At 36.4% G+C, this 17,987-nt stretch overlaps 1 pseudogene; it reads left to right on the plus strand.

Annotated features, from left to right (window-relative positions):
* LOC149231759 (uncharacterized) overlaps nucleotides 1–17,987 on the plus strand; it is an 83,197-nt pseudogene that overhangs the window by 738 nt on the left and 64,472 nt on the right.

The following is a 17,987-nucleotide window of genomic DNA, read 5'->3' on the forward strand; positions in this document are numbered from 1 at the left end:
CAAAGGAAGAGCAGGAAAGTGCAAGAAGGCATCGGGATCAGCAGCTACATCATATTTGCTTGCAGGTATCGAGTTGCATGTATGTTTCATTCACTAGTTTTGGCATGCATGGCATACGCATGTGGATTCTTGGTCATGATCTGTCATTGGCATGGAGGATTGCCTGGATTAACAGTGGATTGCATAGTCTTGCCATTTCCTGTATATCCATGGAGTTTGTGGGTTTATTTCCTTGTTTTATTTTGGTTGGTTCTCATGTTTCCTTAGCTTGGGTTGAGTTACTAGTTTGTGGAGCCTTGGTTGGAAAAATGATCTGGAGCCTTGTAACAACTTAGGTTGAGTTACTGGTCCTGTAGCCTTGGTTGGAAAAACGTTCTGAAGCCCTTGGTGGGTTGAGTTACTAGTCCTGGAGCCTTGGTTGGACAAACACTCTAGAGCCCAGTGGCAGTTGTGGGTTGATTTACCAGTCATGGAGCCTTGGTTGGAACAAATTCTCTAGAGCCATAGATGACTAGGATAGAGACCGGTCTGATGATGGTTTTGTGATGTCCGACTGTGAGGTGGAATCAATGTTTGATGGGTTTAGGTGGATGGCCTATGGAAGCCCTAGATGGGTTTTGATTGATGTGATATATGAGATCCCACATTCATGCTTGGAATATGGCACAGGGGTGAATGGTTGAAGAGAGATTTGGCTCAGCCATTCTACAGTCGAGTGGAACATGGTGTTGAACCTCAGAATTACCCTCTCCTTAAGAGTTTTTCTCACCTTTTTCCCTCACTTTCTCATAATATTACAGACCCCAATCAATGATAAATGCTAAGTTTTGTCTTAAGGAAAGAATTAAAATGATTGCCATATTATATTTTCATGTTCTTGCTATTTGAGTAGATTTTTGCAATTCAGCTACAAAACACAGCCTATTCTGCAGCTAATTGTGGATTCCATATCTACTCTCATGGTTGGGCAGGTTCCAGGTGTCAAATGAAGAATTGGGCCACATGGGCATTTCTAGAATCATCTCCACATGGATTCTATGCTATTCACTCGGTCTAGATTGACAGAAAAGCGAGCCTAAGATCATGGTCAAAGATGGAGTCAAAATACGTTATCCGGAAGCAGTAGGACTCTTGATTTTCTCTTTCATAGGAAATCAAGAGTCCAACAGTCCTATTGAAAATATAATTCGAATTAGACACCTGTAGCAAGTTTATCTCACAAACAGTTATGTTATTTTCCTTTAAATATTGGTTACATAGAACCAAGAAACAGTTCAGAAATTAAGTGTTAAATTCAGGCTTTTTGCTTATACTCTGTATTCAGACTTCATTTTATCATAATATAAAGTTCGTGTGGCGAATGATTGGTTAAGAGCATCTTTAACTAGCTAGAAGTCCAGCCAAATCAGTTGCAGAGGGCCCCTGCACTGGAGGAGGTTTTTTTATTGTTATTTTTTTAGTTCAATTTTCATCACTATGTTTTCAGCAAATTTGTTTTCTAATTAGGATAATATTTCATTCCAGTTTTTTATCAATAGCATATTGATAATTCACAACTATGTAACCTTGTTCTTCTAAGATATTTCATAGAGAAAAATAACTATGTTTCCAAATTGAATTAATATTGAAGTGATAAGAATATACAGTTGCTTAGTTTTCTTACTGTTTTGTCATTCATTTTCTTAGAACAGAATTGTCAATTAACTGTGTTAATGGATGTTTTCAAAAGCCATTTCAAGATGATGATGATCCTAAACTAAATGGTTAAATGTCTAATTCATACAGTGATTGAAATTACTCAGTACATTGTTATTAGCTTCCTAGGAACTTAGGAACTAAGGCATAATTGACTTCTTACATAGCACTTCAAGAGGGTAATGCTTCACATTTGAATGTTGGAGAAAGTCAAAATTGCATTAGTTGTCTACAGTTATTTTTACATGCTTTCATCTTTTTTCTTTTAGATTCTCACTTAGTTGCATACTCTGCTTATTTTTCTAGGAAATAACAGACAATTGCTTATACTCCATCTCAAGAAGATCATACTTCGTAATTGAATGCTAAAGTAGCCAAAAGTACTTTAATTGATTTCATTTTCAGTCTTTACATCAAACAAACACTGCAATTTCATTTTTGGTTTTAAGAATTAGATCCATGGATTAGGACTAATGATAAGATAAGATAGATGCTTTGTTTTCCAAATTAGGTTCTAGCTAGCCAACAGTTTTTGGTTTAGAGAATTAGATTAACTTAGGAACATTTCTTTAGATTCACTTAAATCTTCTCATAGTTTTAGGTTGAACATTCTTAGACATCAAAGAACAAAAACCCCCAAAACAACATAAAATACAAAACAACAAAGTAAGAAAAGGTTAACTAAGCACATATAGTGCACCACACTTCATTAGTTTACAAATCTCGGTTGATAATTTATGCAAGCAATTTAGGACACTAAATTGACTAAAATTTTTGGCACCGTTGCCGAGGAAGTGTAATTAGGTAACCTCATCTCTAACATCTAGGGATAGATTCATAGCTAGAGGTAGGAGTTTAATTCCTACAACACCACTTACTCCACAAAGACTAAGAATATATACACCTCCATCTAAAACTCATATTCCACATTTTACTAGCCATAGACTTCCTGAAGTTTTAAGGTCAGAAATCCAATTAATAGGATCTCCTACTTCATCCACTGAGGCAGTCCTAGAGGAAGAAAATCTTGGATCTCCAATAGAAAGAGTAACCTTTTTCACCTCTACAAGGGAACGTATTCTAGCTGAAGAATTAGAAATTCCTAGTGGAGAGGAAGAAAGAGAACCCTTCTTCAATACACCATTGATAGAGGAACTAGAGGAAGAGCAATTAACCTTGCAGGTTGAATCTTATATTAGCTCTGAAGAATATATAATGGAAGGAAGAGAAGGAGAAGAAGAAGTTATAAATGGAGAAAATTTACTATTTGGAGGAGGAAGAGGTGGAGGAAATAGGGAAGTTGATAAATCTTTTGGATTCCCTATAGTTGATGAAGATACAAATGCCACAATGTGTTGGCATTATGACACAGGTTTGGCACTATGGCACAGGTGTTGTCCTTGATGGCAACTCACTCAGATGGAAGATCTCAGTTCAGGCTCTCAGAATGAAAGAAAAAGAGATATACACAGTTTCCTCTTAACCAAGTCACGTATACACGCGGGATAGACGTTCAAAAGGCACGTATACGTATGCACGCACTTTCATGTAAGGAAAAGCGCGTACATGTGGGAAAACTTATTTTTGGTTCGTGGTATTTAGTCTTTGGTATTTGGACCTATGGTTTTGGACCATGGTATCTCGTCCGAAGTGTTGAACCCATGTATTGGGTCCATGGTATTGATTATTTATGATTTTGGACCATGGTATGGAGTAAGGCCTAAGACTATAAAAGTGAAGGAGATCATTAGGCAAAGGCATTCACTCAAGTATTGAATATCTTATGAAGTGCAAGATCTAGAATACTGGTCATTAGGTTATGGTGCATAGCTGGATCTGAATCAAGGAGGAACCTAAGCGCAAGGAGAAGGATAAGTTCTATTGATGGGTCAAGATCTTAAGGCTTGAATAATAGCATCTTTGTGTGTTTTTGATCTGTTATATTTGGCGCATGACTTGATCTATAAATCTGATAATCTGGGTATAACTAATGTCTGAATAAGTGAAAAGGATAAATTATCTTTTATAGATCTGTACACAGGTTTAGCGAAGCAAAGGCGCGTATACACGCTGGTTAGGTAATTCAAAATAGCGTATACGTAGGTTGGCCTTAATTCAGCAGCGTATGCATGCAGGTTGTACACATTGAAGTAGCGTACGTCTCTTGAAATATGTTTTAGCTACTTCTGTTTATTGCTGCAGTGTTCTGGGTTCAGAATTGGTGTCTGGTTACTGTTACTGTTTTCTGGGTACAGCATTCAGAGAAGTGACTATTTGATTCAGTTTAGTTTGGTGCAAAGGAGATTGGTTGATGCAGATATACTTGATGTTTGATTGATGTTATTCATGGATCCAGTCTGAAAATTTATGAAACGTGGTCCCTGGAAGAAAAGAGAAGGTTGTAGCCTTCTGTAGGTCAGCACCTACGTACTAGTACCTCAGCTAGTACAAGAGATAAGTGGGTTGTAGCTCCCTTCCAGGAGAAGCTAGAGAACGAGAGAATGTTGTAGCCTTAGGCAGGTAGAAGCCTGGATACTGGTATAAGACTGCACCAGTACAGATCCATTGTAAAAAGAAGTTTCTAATTGAAAGAAGATAGAGACGAATTGCAGCAGGTGGTTTTCACCCACATTGGGTTTCCACCTTATATCTTGTGTTCTTGTGTGTGACTGTCTGATCTATTTTACTGTTCCTGGTTACTGTTTATATGGTTCTGACACACAGATTAATGATCAACATCAAAAGAATTAATTAAATTACAAGTCTCCTTAACTGTAGTTGCGTATATACGCTATTTTAACTAACTGAAGTAGCGTATGCAAATCTAATTGTGAAATGAAAAAATAATTGACCTGATAATACTGATTCACCCCCCTCTCAGTATTATTTCCAACAATTGGTATTGAAGCCGGTCCTTCAGAAGAAGCTTGATCGCTTGAAGGAAGATCTATCATCATGAGCAACTAGGAAAAAGAGGCATCGATCAGCCCACCAATCTTTGATGGGAGAAACTTTGTCTATTGGAAGGTAAGAATCACAACCTATCTTCAATCTCTTGGTACAAAAGTTTGGGATATCGTGGAAGCAGGATACACATTTCCATCAGCAACTCCTACAGATACGATTGGTAAGAAGCTGTATGAAACAAATGCAAAGACTGTCAATACTCTATTAGGGAATTTATCTCAATCAGAATTTGTTAAGGTTATGCAGCTCAAAACCGCAAAAGAAATATGGGACAAGATTGTTTTGAGCTATGAAGGAGACAATCAGGTAAAACGTGCAAAACTACAAACTCTCAAAATTCAATATGAAAATCTCAGAATGTACAATGATGAAAGTGTGGCTAATTATTTCTTACGTATAGATGATATTGTTAATCGTATGAAAAACTTGGGTGAAGAGATAAAAGAAGTTATTCTGGTTGAAAAGGTTTTAAGATCCTTGTCTTCTAAGTTTGAATCAAAAGTCTCTGCCATAGAAGAAAAATAGGATCTACAAAGTATTACCATGTCACAGCTGCACAGAATCCTAACTACTTTCAAAATGAGAAAAGGGGGACCATTAGACAGGAGAGAAGCCGCATTCAAAACTTCAGGAAAAGGAGATTATAGTGAGTCAGGACATATGTCAGAAGGAGAGGAAGAATCAAACTTTGTCAAGAACCTTCAACGAGGTTCTGGAAGATTCAGAGGTAAGCTACCTTTCAAATGCTTTGCTTGTGGAAGAGTCGGTCACTATGCAGCCAAGTGTCCTCATAAAGATAAGCTTGATTAAGGTAAGGAACCAGTTAGATGGAACAGAAAACAGAATGTAAGTAAGAAGAGTTATTATACACATGAAGACAGTGATGGATTTTCAATTAGTGATGAAGATGAAGAATGTAATGATTATATACTTTTGATGGCTTTTGAAGATGATGATTTCTTGGATGCTATAGATGAAAATGCTCTATGAAGAAATTTCTAAACTTAAAATCGTTTAGAAGAAAAGAGTATGATCATAGATACTCTGACATTCCAACTTGCTGAAGGGGAAAAACACAATGAAAAGTTAGAATGTGAAATTGTGGGACTTAGAAAAGATATTGAGAAAACGAAAGCTCTTAATCTTAGATTTGCTAAAGGATCTGAAACTTTAGATGAGATTATCAAAGTGCAGCATTTTCCACTAATCAAGACAGGTCTTGGATATACTGAAGAAGCATCTCAAGCATAGAAACCATCCACCTCCAAAAGTTATCTTGATGCAGCAAGGAGAAGTGAACAGGTTGAAAATCAACATCAAAGGCATAAAGCAGATCATCAGGTAAATCATGGTCAATTTACCTCAAGGATGAATAGAGATCACCAAGTACAACGGGGACAATCTACTTCAAGGATGAACAGAAGCTGCAACCAACCGCAGGTAAATCATTCTCAATTTGCCTCAAGAATGAATGTCTATGGAAACTACAATCACCTGGACGGAAGGTTTGATAATCGCAGGAATTTCTTCAATGGCCAATGTTTCTATTTTCATAATTTTGGACACAAAGTAGCTCAATGTGTTGCCTACAATACCATCATGACCAGAGAAGCACGAAATCAAAGGAGTGTGACTGGAATCATGAAAAGAACCTACAATAACTTTTCTGCTCTTGAAAATGAAATAGAATGTTCTATTTGTAACAGTTTTGGTCATGAAGATTCTGAATGTAGGAGTAGGTTTCGACAAACAACTCAGAAGGAGCAAGCTTCATTGAGTCCCAAAACATGGAAAAAGAAAGAACCGCAACCAAAAAGATGTGGTATAGCCTTATATGCGGAAGGACAGGAAAATCAGTGGTACATCGACAGTGGATGCTCGAAACATATGACAGGTGATAAAGAAAAACTTCAGTCATATAGTGCCTTTGAAAAGGAAAGGAAGGTCTCATTTGGAAATGACACCCCTGCATTCATAAAAGGTAAAGGTTCTGTTATTTTGAAAGAAAAAGTCAAAGTTGGAAATGTTATGTATGTTGATGGCTTAAAACATAATCTATTGAGTGTCAGTCAAATGTGTGATCAAGGAAATGAGGTAATATTTCGATCAAATGGATGTATTGTTCGTGAGCTTGATACAGGAGAAACAGTGATCAAAGGCATAAGAACTCCAAATAATTTATACATACTCAAGGGAGGACAACAACAATGCTATCTAAGTAAGAATGATGAACACTGACTATGGCACAGAAGATTGGGGCATCTAAGATTCTCTTAGATAAGGAAAGCATGCAAATATCAGGCAGTTCATGATCTCCCTGACATCGGAATTTGAGACAATATAGTATGCAAATCATGTCAGTTTGGTAAGCAAACCAGAACTAATTTCCCTGAGAAGGAAGGATCAGCAAGTAAGCCACTTGAACTTGTCCATACAGATGTATGTGGTTCATCCAGGAAAAGGCCACCTCGAGGAGAAGAATACTTCATATTGTTCATTGCTGACTTTTCTAGGATGTGTTGGATAGGACTTCTGAAGCATAAATATGAAGCTTTCTAAAAGTTCAAAGAATTCAAAGCCTTGGTTTAAAACGAATCAGATCGCAAAATCAAATGCCTTAGGTTTGATCGAGGAGGGAAATTTACCTCGGATGAATTTTTCGATTTTTGTGAAGAACATGGAATAAGAAGGTAATTCTCTACTCCAAGGACTCCTCAGCAAAATGAAGTAGTAGAAAGGATGAATAGAACGGTTCAACAAATGGCTCGTGCTATGCTTGATGAGTCTGGAACTCCTGCAACCTTCTGGGGTGAAGCTGCATTTGTTGTCGTTACTATTCTCAACAAGACAAACGTTCAGGTGAATAGCACTCAAACTCCTCATGAACTCTGGTATGGTAAGACTCCTACGGTAAAATACTTCAAAATTTTTGGAAGCAAATGTTACATCAAAAGGACTGATGAAAACCTTGGCAAGTTTGAACCTAGAGAAGATGAAGGCATTCTCCTTGGTTACTCTCCCCAAAGCAAAGGATATAAGTGTTACAATAAAAGACTTAGAAAATTTGTTGAAAGTATTGATGTAGTGGTTGATGAAGAAGGAAACATTCCAAGGCAGGTACGTCCAGAAGAATCATCCAGAGACTCAAATTTTGGGACAGAAAGAGGCAGGTGTACAAACAAGAAGAACTATTTCAGAAGCTTCAAGCTATCTAGCATTACTCTCCTCCATTGAACCACAAAATGTAAGTGAAGCATGCAAAGATGAACACTGGGTCAAGGCCATGAATGAAGAACTTGAACAGATTGAAAAGAATAACACTTGGGAGTTGGTTCCTAGACCAAATGATAAGAATGTCATAGGGACAAAATGGATATTCAAAAACAAGCTGAATGAGAATGGAGATGTTATTAGAAACAAGGCCAGACTTGTTTGCAAAGGGTATGCTCAACAAGAAGGTATAGACTTTGAAGAAACTTTTGCACCAGTTGCCAGACTTGAAGCGATAAGAATGTTTCTTACTCTTTCTAGCTTTCAGAAGTTCAAAGTATATCAAATGGACGTGAAATCTGCCTTTTTGAATGGATACTTGGAAGAAGAAGTGTATATTGAGCAACCAGATGGGTTTATCCTTGGAAATGATCCAAAACTTGTATGCAGACTTAAAAAGGCTCTCTATGGCCTTAAACAGGCTCCAAGGGCTTGGTATTATCATTTGGATAAGTACCTCCATCAACAAGGTTTTACAAAAGGATCCACAGATAGCAATCTATATATAAAAATTGACAATGATAAGTTGCTAATACTTGTTGTGTATGTTGATGATATCATCTTTGGTAGCAATGAAGAAGACATGAGTCAAAACTTTGCCTTGGTGATGCAAAAAGAATTTGAAATGTCCCTGCTTGGTGAGCTCACATATTTTCTTGGTTTACAAGTCCAACAAAACAAAGACGGTATTTTTCTATCACAAACCAAGTACCTCAAGTAGATCTTGAAGAAATATGGGATGGAGGATTCGAAACCAATATGTACCCCTATGGTAATAGGATGCAACCTCAGCACAAATGATGAATCAGCAGTAGTACATCAACCAACCTATAGATCCATGATTGGTAGTTTGCTCTATCTAATAGGTACTCGACCAGACATCATGCATGCAGTAGGAATAGTTGGAAGATTTCAGGCAAATCCAAAGGAAACTCATCTTCAAGCAGTTAAGAGAATTTTCAAGTATCTTCAAGGAACTCAAAACTGTGGCTTATGGTATCCTAGAGTTACTGATCTCACACTTCATGCATATATAGATGCAGATTGGGCAGGAAGTGTGGATGACAGAAAAAGCACTAGTGGTGGTGCATTCTTTATGGGTTCCAGATTAGTATCTTGGTTCAACAAGAAACAAAGTTCAATTGCATTATCTACAGCTGAAGCAGAATATGTGGCTGCTGCATCTTGTTGCACACAACTCCTTTGGATGATGCAAACATTGCAAGACATTCAAATCACTTGTACTCCACCTATCTCCATCTTTTGTGATAATACAAGTGCAATCAGTATTTCAAAGAATCCAGTCATGCATTCGAAGACCAAGCACATACCTATCAAATATCATTTTCTCCGAGAACAAGTGCTTGAACAAAAGGTCAAATTGGAGTATGTCCCCTCCAAAGAACAAGTTGCTGATATACTCACCAAACCACTGCCCAGGGAGACATTTGAATACCTTAGACAGAAGCTGGGAGTAGTTGATGCATCATCTTACTGTTAAAATTATCTGTTTCAGAGAATAGTGGTCGTACGCGAGTTTCATGAAGCATATCCGCGTACATATGTAGGTTTCTGTGGATACAGTCGCATATATGTTGGTTTGAAGAAAAACAGTGGGGCCAGACTCAGGATGAAAAGAGTCTAATATGGGTCTAACAGAGACCATCTGGCACAGGTTCAAGGGGAGCATATACTTCTAATAATGCATTGTTGGCATTATCTTAGAAGATCTTGGTTCAATTTCACAGCTGTTTTTGTTTCAGGTGGAACAGGTGCAGAGGGAGATCATGGTTGCTGGTCTGAATGATGATTGACAAATGCTGCTAGTTGCTGATGACTATCATAGTCTTGTCTTAGATATTTAGTCTCTATGTCATGTATTTCTTTTATTATCAAGGTCATGTAACGGCCTATGTTGGTTTCCCCACTATGCCTAGGATGGATGATGTAATATTCTTATTTTATCATGTGTAAACTTTTGGTGTATCCCCACTTGGTTGAGTGGATGAGTCAATATTGGTATATCCCCACTTGGTTGGGAGATGGATGTATGTATGAGCCTTTGGTGATAGGAAGGTCATTTATGATGTATAAAGTCATGTTTCTTCTTGTAGAACATCTTTTTGCAGACCTTGCCTATAGTCAGGGGGAGCTTGGATAGCACATCAAAGTAGACATTTCAGCATGTACTCAGGGGGAGCATAACCCTTTGCCCTTGATGATAAAGGGGGAGAATGACTTTGAGTAACTTGGGGTTGCCATCAAGTCCAAAGGGGGAGATTTTTGGCATTATGACACAAGTTTGGCACTATGGCACAGGTGTTGTCCTTGATGGCAACTCACTCAGATGGAAGATCTCAGTTCAGGCTCTCAAAATGAAAGAAAAAGAGATATACACAGTTTCCTCTTAACCAAGTCGCGTATACACGCAGGATAGACATTCAAAAGGCGCGTATACATATGCATGCACTTTCATGCAAGGAAAAGTGCGTACATGTGGGAGAACTTATTTTTGGTCAGTGGTATTTAGTCCTTGGTATTTGGACCTATGGTTTTGAACCATGGTATCTCATCCGAAGTGTTGAACCCAGGTATTAGGTCCATGGTATTTATTATTTATGGTTTGGGACCGTGGTATGGAGTAAGGCCTAAGGCTATAAAAGCGAAGGAGATCATTAGGCAAAGGAATTCACTCAAGTATTGAATATCTTATGAAGTGCAAGATCTAGAATACTGGTCATTGGGTTATGGTGCATAGTTGGATCTGAATCAAGGAGAAACCTAAGCGCAAGGAGAAGGATAAGTTCTATTGATGGGTCAAGATCTTAAGGCTGGAATAATAGCATCTTTGTGTGTTTTTGATCTGTTATATTTGGCGCATGACTTGATCTATAAATCTGATAATCTGGGTATAACTGATGTCTAAATAATTGAAAAGGATAAATTATCTTTTATAGATCTGTACACAGGTTCAGCGAAGCAACGGTGCGTATACACGCTGGTTAGGTAATTCAAAATAGCGTATATGCAGGTTGGCCTTAACTCAGCAGCGTATACACGCAGGTTGTACACATTGAAGTAGCGTACGTCTCTTGAAATATGTTTTAGATACTTCTATTTATTGCTGCAGCGTTCTAGGTTCAGAATTGGTGTCTGGTTACTGTTACTGTTTTCTAGGTACAGCATTCAAAGAAGTGACTATTTGATTCAGTTTAGTTTGGTGCAAAGGAGATTGGTTATGTAGATATACTTGATGTTTGATTGATGTTATTCATGGAGCCAATCTGAAAATTTATGAAACGTGGTCCCTGGAAGAAAAGAGAAGGTTGTATCCTTCTGTAGGTCAGCACCTACGTACTAGTACCTCAACTAGTACAAGAGCTAAGGGGGTTGTAGCTCCCTTCCAGGAGAAGTTGGAGAATGAGAGAAGGTTGTGGCCTTATGTAGGTAGAAGCCTGCATACTGGTATAAGACTACACTAGTACAGATACATTGTAAAAAGAAGTTTCTAATTGAAAGAAGATAGAGACGAATTACAGTAGGTGGTTTTCACCCACATTAGGTTTCCACCTTATATCTTGTGTTCCTGTGTGTGACTGTCTGATTTGTTTTACTATTCCTGGTTACTATTTATATGGTTCTGACACATAGATTAATGATCAACATCAGAAGAATAAATTAAATTACAAGTCTGCAAGTTATACACGAGTTTCCTTAACTGTAGTTGCTTATATACGCCGTTTTCACTAACTGAAGTAGCATATGCAAATCTGATTGTGAAATGAAAAAATAATTGACCTGATAATACTGATTCACCCCCCCTCTCAGTATTATTTCCAACAGAATGAAAAATATCTTACCTTCTGTCCTCCCAAAAATCCATGGATTAAAAAGTGAAGATCCTGAAACCTTTTTATTTGAATTTGAAGTCTTGTGCAGAACTTATGATTATTTACAAGACTCTCAAAAACTTAAGTTGTTTCCTTCAACATTGAAAGGATCTACTTTAAAATGGTTCATGGGGTTCTCACTCAGTCTATTAGGACATGGAATGACATGAAGAAAGAATTTTTGGAAAGGTATTTGGATTATTGCAGGCCTATCAATCACAAGGATGAAGTGTTTAAAATGATGCAAAAAGAGGATGAAAATTTGGAGGATTTAATTGAAAGATTCAACTATAACATAAAAAGAGAAAAAATGGAGAACTTAGATTAGGATACTTTAAAAGCTCTTTTATTAAAAGCCATTAGAGATGAGTGGATAGACATCCTTAATATGATGGGGAAGGGAGATATCTCTCAACTTCCATTAAATGACATTGGAGAATTATGTATTCATCTCTCAAGAGGAAAAGCCAAAACTGGGAAAGGTCCAAGAGATCCTTCTCTTACTAGAGTGAATAAATCTGCAACTGGATTAGTGAGTAGGGAAAAAATTGGAAACATGCTTGATGAATTTAAAACAGATATTCTAGGGAGCTTGAGTGAATAGATAGACACCCTTAAGATACAAAACAAGCAGAAAGCCAAGACTGATGCTTTAGCTATTTTCTGTCCCAAATGTAGAAAGAAGCATGCTTTAAGAGAATGCCCTTTGGATGCAAAAATCATAGAGACTTGTGTGATTTGTTCAGAAAACCATGAAACCAAGAGTTGTCCTTCAATTCCTAGTCTTAAGGTTGTTTTTCAAGAAGAAACAACTTCAAATCCAACAGAATCTCTTTGCTTTATCTCTAGAAGACCTTGGCAGGGGCCACAAACCCAGAGTTTTAACAACCAAATGTATAATCATCCCCCACCAAATTGGAATTCTTGGCAGCAACCTTGGCCTCAATTGCAATCTCAATCTCAATTTCAACCTTGGGCTCAAGGAATGCAAAACCCCTATGGAAGATTCTCTCAATACTATCAATATCCTCCATCATATCCAAACTATCCTCCCCAAAAAATTCCTCAACAAAATCAACAACCCCAACTTCAAAACCAAAATTCTCAACTTTCACTACCATTCCCACAGAGACCAAATCAGCTACCTGCCCAACCATTACCAAACCCCAACAATAAAAATCCTCAGAATACCTATATGGTGGAAGGACAGCAATTTCCAACCTATATGATCACTCCTCTAGATCTCAATGATGTCCAACTAAGATCTGGGAGGATATTAGAAAAGAAAAAGCCTTCTATAGTTATTCAAGAACAAGACAATTCTGAGGAAGATTCTCTACAGCCAAATAAAAGTTTTGGAGAAGGAACATCTCTTCAAAACCAAAACACTGAAAATGAAAAACAAAAAGAACCAATAAACTCAACTCCTATCATAGAGAAACCATTAGTATCTACTTCTACACCTCCTTTTCTTGAAAGATTACAAGTTGATAGAGGGGTAGAAAAACATATTATGTTGCCTAATTATGATTTTCTAGATGAATTGAAAAATGTCTGTATCAAAATCCCTTTGTTACAAGCCATTAAGGAAATTCCAATTTTAGCTAAAACAATAAAGGAGTTGAGCATGAAGAAACCTAGAAAAAAGATCAAAGGAGTAAAAAGAATTCAACTTATAGGAAAAATAGCAGACATAATGATGGGAAAAATTGCCATACAAATATATTTAGATCCAAGAAGTCCAGTTGTAAAAACAGATATCAAAGGAGTTGAAATTTCAAATACACTGATTGATTTAGGAGCAACAATAAACATCATGAGCAAACAAACCATGGAACAACTCAAGCTTCCTAATCTTCTTTATACACCTACATTACTACAATTGGTAGATAGATCTGTAATCAAACCAGATGGTGTGTTAGAAGATATTTCAGTTTCCTTAGACTCTTGGGGCTATCATGTTGATTTTATGATCTTAATCCCTAAGAACAATCTAGGAGGACATCCACTTATATTAGGAAGACCTTGGTTGGCTACAACTGATGCTTTCATTAGCTATAGATCTAGTGATATGTATATCTCTGATGGTAACTCAACTAAGAAATTCACTCTATATCCTCCAGCAAGAACAATCACAGAGATAGATGACAAAGAATGGATTGATGATGAAAATGATATTCAACCTCTCTTTACTATTTCAACCATTAGTGAAGATAGTCAAATCTTAAATACAATGGAAAATTTTGAATCATCTCCAGAATATGAACATGATCAATTTCAAGAAAAATCTAATATTGAATATTTTTCATCTAGGCAGATGTCTCTTTATTCTATGGAAGAATTTGGTAGCTCTACAGTTGAAATATTTCCAGGAAAAACATTGAACATAAACAATAAATTGGAAAAAGTACAACAGGAAAAGCTAATCAAAACACTACAACAACATTCTTTTGCATATGCATGGGAATACACTGACATGAAAGGAATTAGTCCTAAGACTTGTATACATCACATCTACATTGAGGAAAATTGTAAACCTATTAGACAACCTCAAAGAAGGATGAACCCCAATCTTAGGGAAATAGTGAAGGAGGAGTTGCAAAAATTGCTGAATGTAAACTTCATTTACCCAATTTCAGACAACCAGTGGGTTTCCCCTCTAGTGATTGTTCCTAAAAAGAATGGTAAATGGAGGGTATGCATTGATTATCAAGAATTGAATAAAGCTACCCTAAAATATCATTTTCCTCTGCCCTTTATAGATCAAGTGTTAGATACATTAGCAAGTAAGAAGTATTTCTCATTCCTGGATGGTTTTAGTGGTTACAATCAAATTTAGGTAGCACCTGAAGATCAAGATAAAACCACATTCACCTATCCATGGGGAACTTATGCCTATCGAGTACTTCCTTTTGGATTGTGCAATGCACCTGCAACATTCCAAAGGGAAATACTAGGAATTTTTTCTGATCTAATACATGATTGTGTAGAGGTGTATATGGATGACTTCACAGTTTATGGGAATACATTTGAAGAAGCTTTAGAAAATTTTGAAAAGGTTCTTAAAATATGTAAGGAAGCAAACCTTTCACTAAGCCATGAAAAATGTTTTATGATGTTTACAGAAGGGATTGTTTTAGGACATCACGTTTCAAGAGATGGAATTAAAGTTGATAAATCTAAAGTTGAAGTCATCTCTAAACTGCTAATTCCAAATTGTCAAAAGGATGTTAGAAGTTTTCTAGGATTCATAGGATACTATAGAATATTTATAGAAAATTTCACTAAACAAGCATCCCCACCCTTCAAATTACTCACCAAAGATTGTGAATTCAATTGGAATCCTGATTGCTAGTTGGCATTTGAGACTTTAAAAGAAAAAATTTCTGAAGCACCCATCCTAAGAGGTCCAAATTGGAAACTACCCTTTCACATTTCAACAGATGCTTCAGATACAGCTCTAGGAGCTGTATTAGGACAAAAAGATGTGATCCCCTATGCCATCTATTACACAAGCAAGAATTTGACTCCCACTGAGTTAAATTACACTATAACTGAAAAGGAATTCTTAGCTGTTGTTCATGCTATCAACAAATTCAGACATTACATAACAGGCTATGAAACCTTTGTTCATACAGACCACTATGCAATTAGGTACTTAATGAATAAATCTATTACTAATGGCAGAGTTACAAGATGGCTATTACTCTTGCAAGAATTCAACATCACTGTTCTAGATAGACCTGGAAAACAAAACACAGTTGTTGATTTCTTGTCTAGAATTCAAAATATCAAAGATGACACTCCAGTTGAAGATAAATTTCCCGATGAATATCTTTTTGTAGTAACTACTCAAACCCCTTGGTTTGCAGATATTGCCAATTACTTAGTCACAAGAAAATTACCTTCACATTTGTTTCCTAGGGAGAAAAGAAAAATCATTCAAATAAGTGCAAGATACTCATGGATTACTAATGAATTGTATAAAACGGGTCCAGATCTCATGATCAGAGATATGTTTGAGAAGATGAAATGCCTGAAATTCTTGAGGCATGTCATGATGAACCCTGTGGTGGAAACTTTGCTGACAAGAGGATAGTCTATAAAATCCTTCATTTAGGATATTATTGGCCATCCATCTTCAGCGATGCCAAAGAATATGTCAAAAGGTGTGATAGCTGCGAAAGGGTAGGAAAAACCTGCTCCTTCAGATGAAATGCCACTACAAACTCAGGTACTCATTGAAACTTTTGAAAAATGGGCCTTGGATTTTTTTGGACCAATTAATCCTCCATCTAAACAAAATAAGTATATTTTGGTATGCACTGATTATGTCACTAAATGGGTAGAGGCTAAAGCATTACCTTTTGCTAATGAAAAATCTGTAGTTAATTTTCTTTTTGAGGATATCTTCACTCGTTTTGGTGCTCCAAGAGAAATTGTGACAGATTAGGGCTCTCAATTTACATCTAAAATGGTGAAAAGGCTTGTGGAAGATTACAAGATCAAACACAGAAAGTCTACTCCTTATCACCCACAAGCAAATGGTCAAGTTGAATCTACCAATAAGGTGATTGAAGGAATTCTCACTAAGACTGTACATCTACACAGGAGAGATTGGGCAGAAAGGCTTCCTGAAGCCTTATGGGCCTACAAAACTACATGGAGGAACACAATAGGACATACTCCCTATGAACTTGTTTATGGGAAGCAAGTCCTGTTCCCTATAGAGTTTCAAATCAGAACCTTCAAGATGGAAGTCCAATTGGGACTTGATTTATCAGAAGCATAGAAACATAGATTGGAGCAACTCAATGAGCTTGATGAAATCAAACAAGATGCAGTTCAAAGAACCAGTATAGTCCAATAGCAAAGGGCTAAATGACATGATAAGTATATCAAGGAAAATAAGTTTCAAGCAGGGATTGGGCACTTTTGTTCGATTCAAAATTCAAATATTTTCAAGGAAAGTTTCAGACTCATTGGCTTGGGCCATATGAGATTGAAAAAGTCTTTGATAATGGAGCAGTGAAGATAAGGACAATAGATGAAAGAAAGGTACCTCTTCTTGTGAATGGTCATCGGTTGAAGATATATCATAAGCCAATTTCAAGAGAGGATTTTATCAAGATTTTCCAGGATAACACTGAAATGAAGTTGGTGAAGAAGAATTCTTCTTCTTCACTAACTTAGCTTTTATTTTTCCTATATATATATATATATATATATATATATATATATATATATAGATATATATATATATATATATATAGATATATATATATATATATATAGATATATATATATATAATGTATAAGTATGAAAACCAATCATTGATTGGCATACTTATACAGAAAATACAGGGCGAAAATCAAAGAATTCTGACATCCTATATTTTCCATTTCTTTTCTGTAATAAGTAGTGACATAAAGCTACATTCATTTGCATTTCATAATCTGAAAATCCATTTCATTTTACAATTTCATTCCATCTCACTCCATTTTCATTTCATTTTACAGTTTCATTCCATCTCACTCCATTTTCATTTCATTTTTCAGTTTCATTCCTTTTCACCATCATATTCCATTTCACATTCATGTTCCATAACCATACTTCATTTTTGTACAAATTGCATTCTGCAGCTGATTCCATTCTGCAACTAATTCAATTCTACAACCATATCTCATTCAGCAACTCTGACACAAATGTACAACTTACAAATGAATGATGATTGCAAGGAGTTGAAGAATTACGTTTTGAAGACCAACACGCTAAAAGGGTACCTAAGGATCAACACCAAAGAAAACAACAAATGAAAAGGTTAAGTTCTAAAAGGTAAAGTGCAAAAATTTATTTTAATAGCAAGGTTAAAACATAAAGCATGTATAATATGGATATTCACATGTTTCCTTGACAAATCATCATTTGATTTGTGTTAGGTCCCTATACTACTAGTATAACCCCTTATTATATTGTTGTGCCCATGTAGTCCCCATGTTATTATTATTGTGCCCCATAGAAGCCCACTATTGTTATTATTGCGCCCTTACATTATTATTGTTATGTCGGCTCTGATTATATTATGACCCCTTAGACTCCTATATATAGAAAGGGGTCTTGTCATTTGTATCATCCAAGAATTGTTCATTTGTGTAATGTAAAGG

The sequence above is a fragment of the Pinus tabuliformis genome, chromosome J (genome assembly GCF_031772625.1).
Source record: "Pinus tabuliformis cultivar Carrire ecotype Pingquan chromosome J, CPIR1, whole genome shotgun sequence".
NCBI lineage: Eukaryota > Viridiplantae > Streptophyta > Pinopsida > Pinales > Pinaceae > Pinus > Pinus tabuliformis.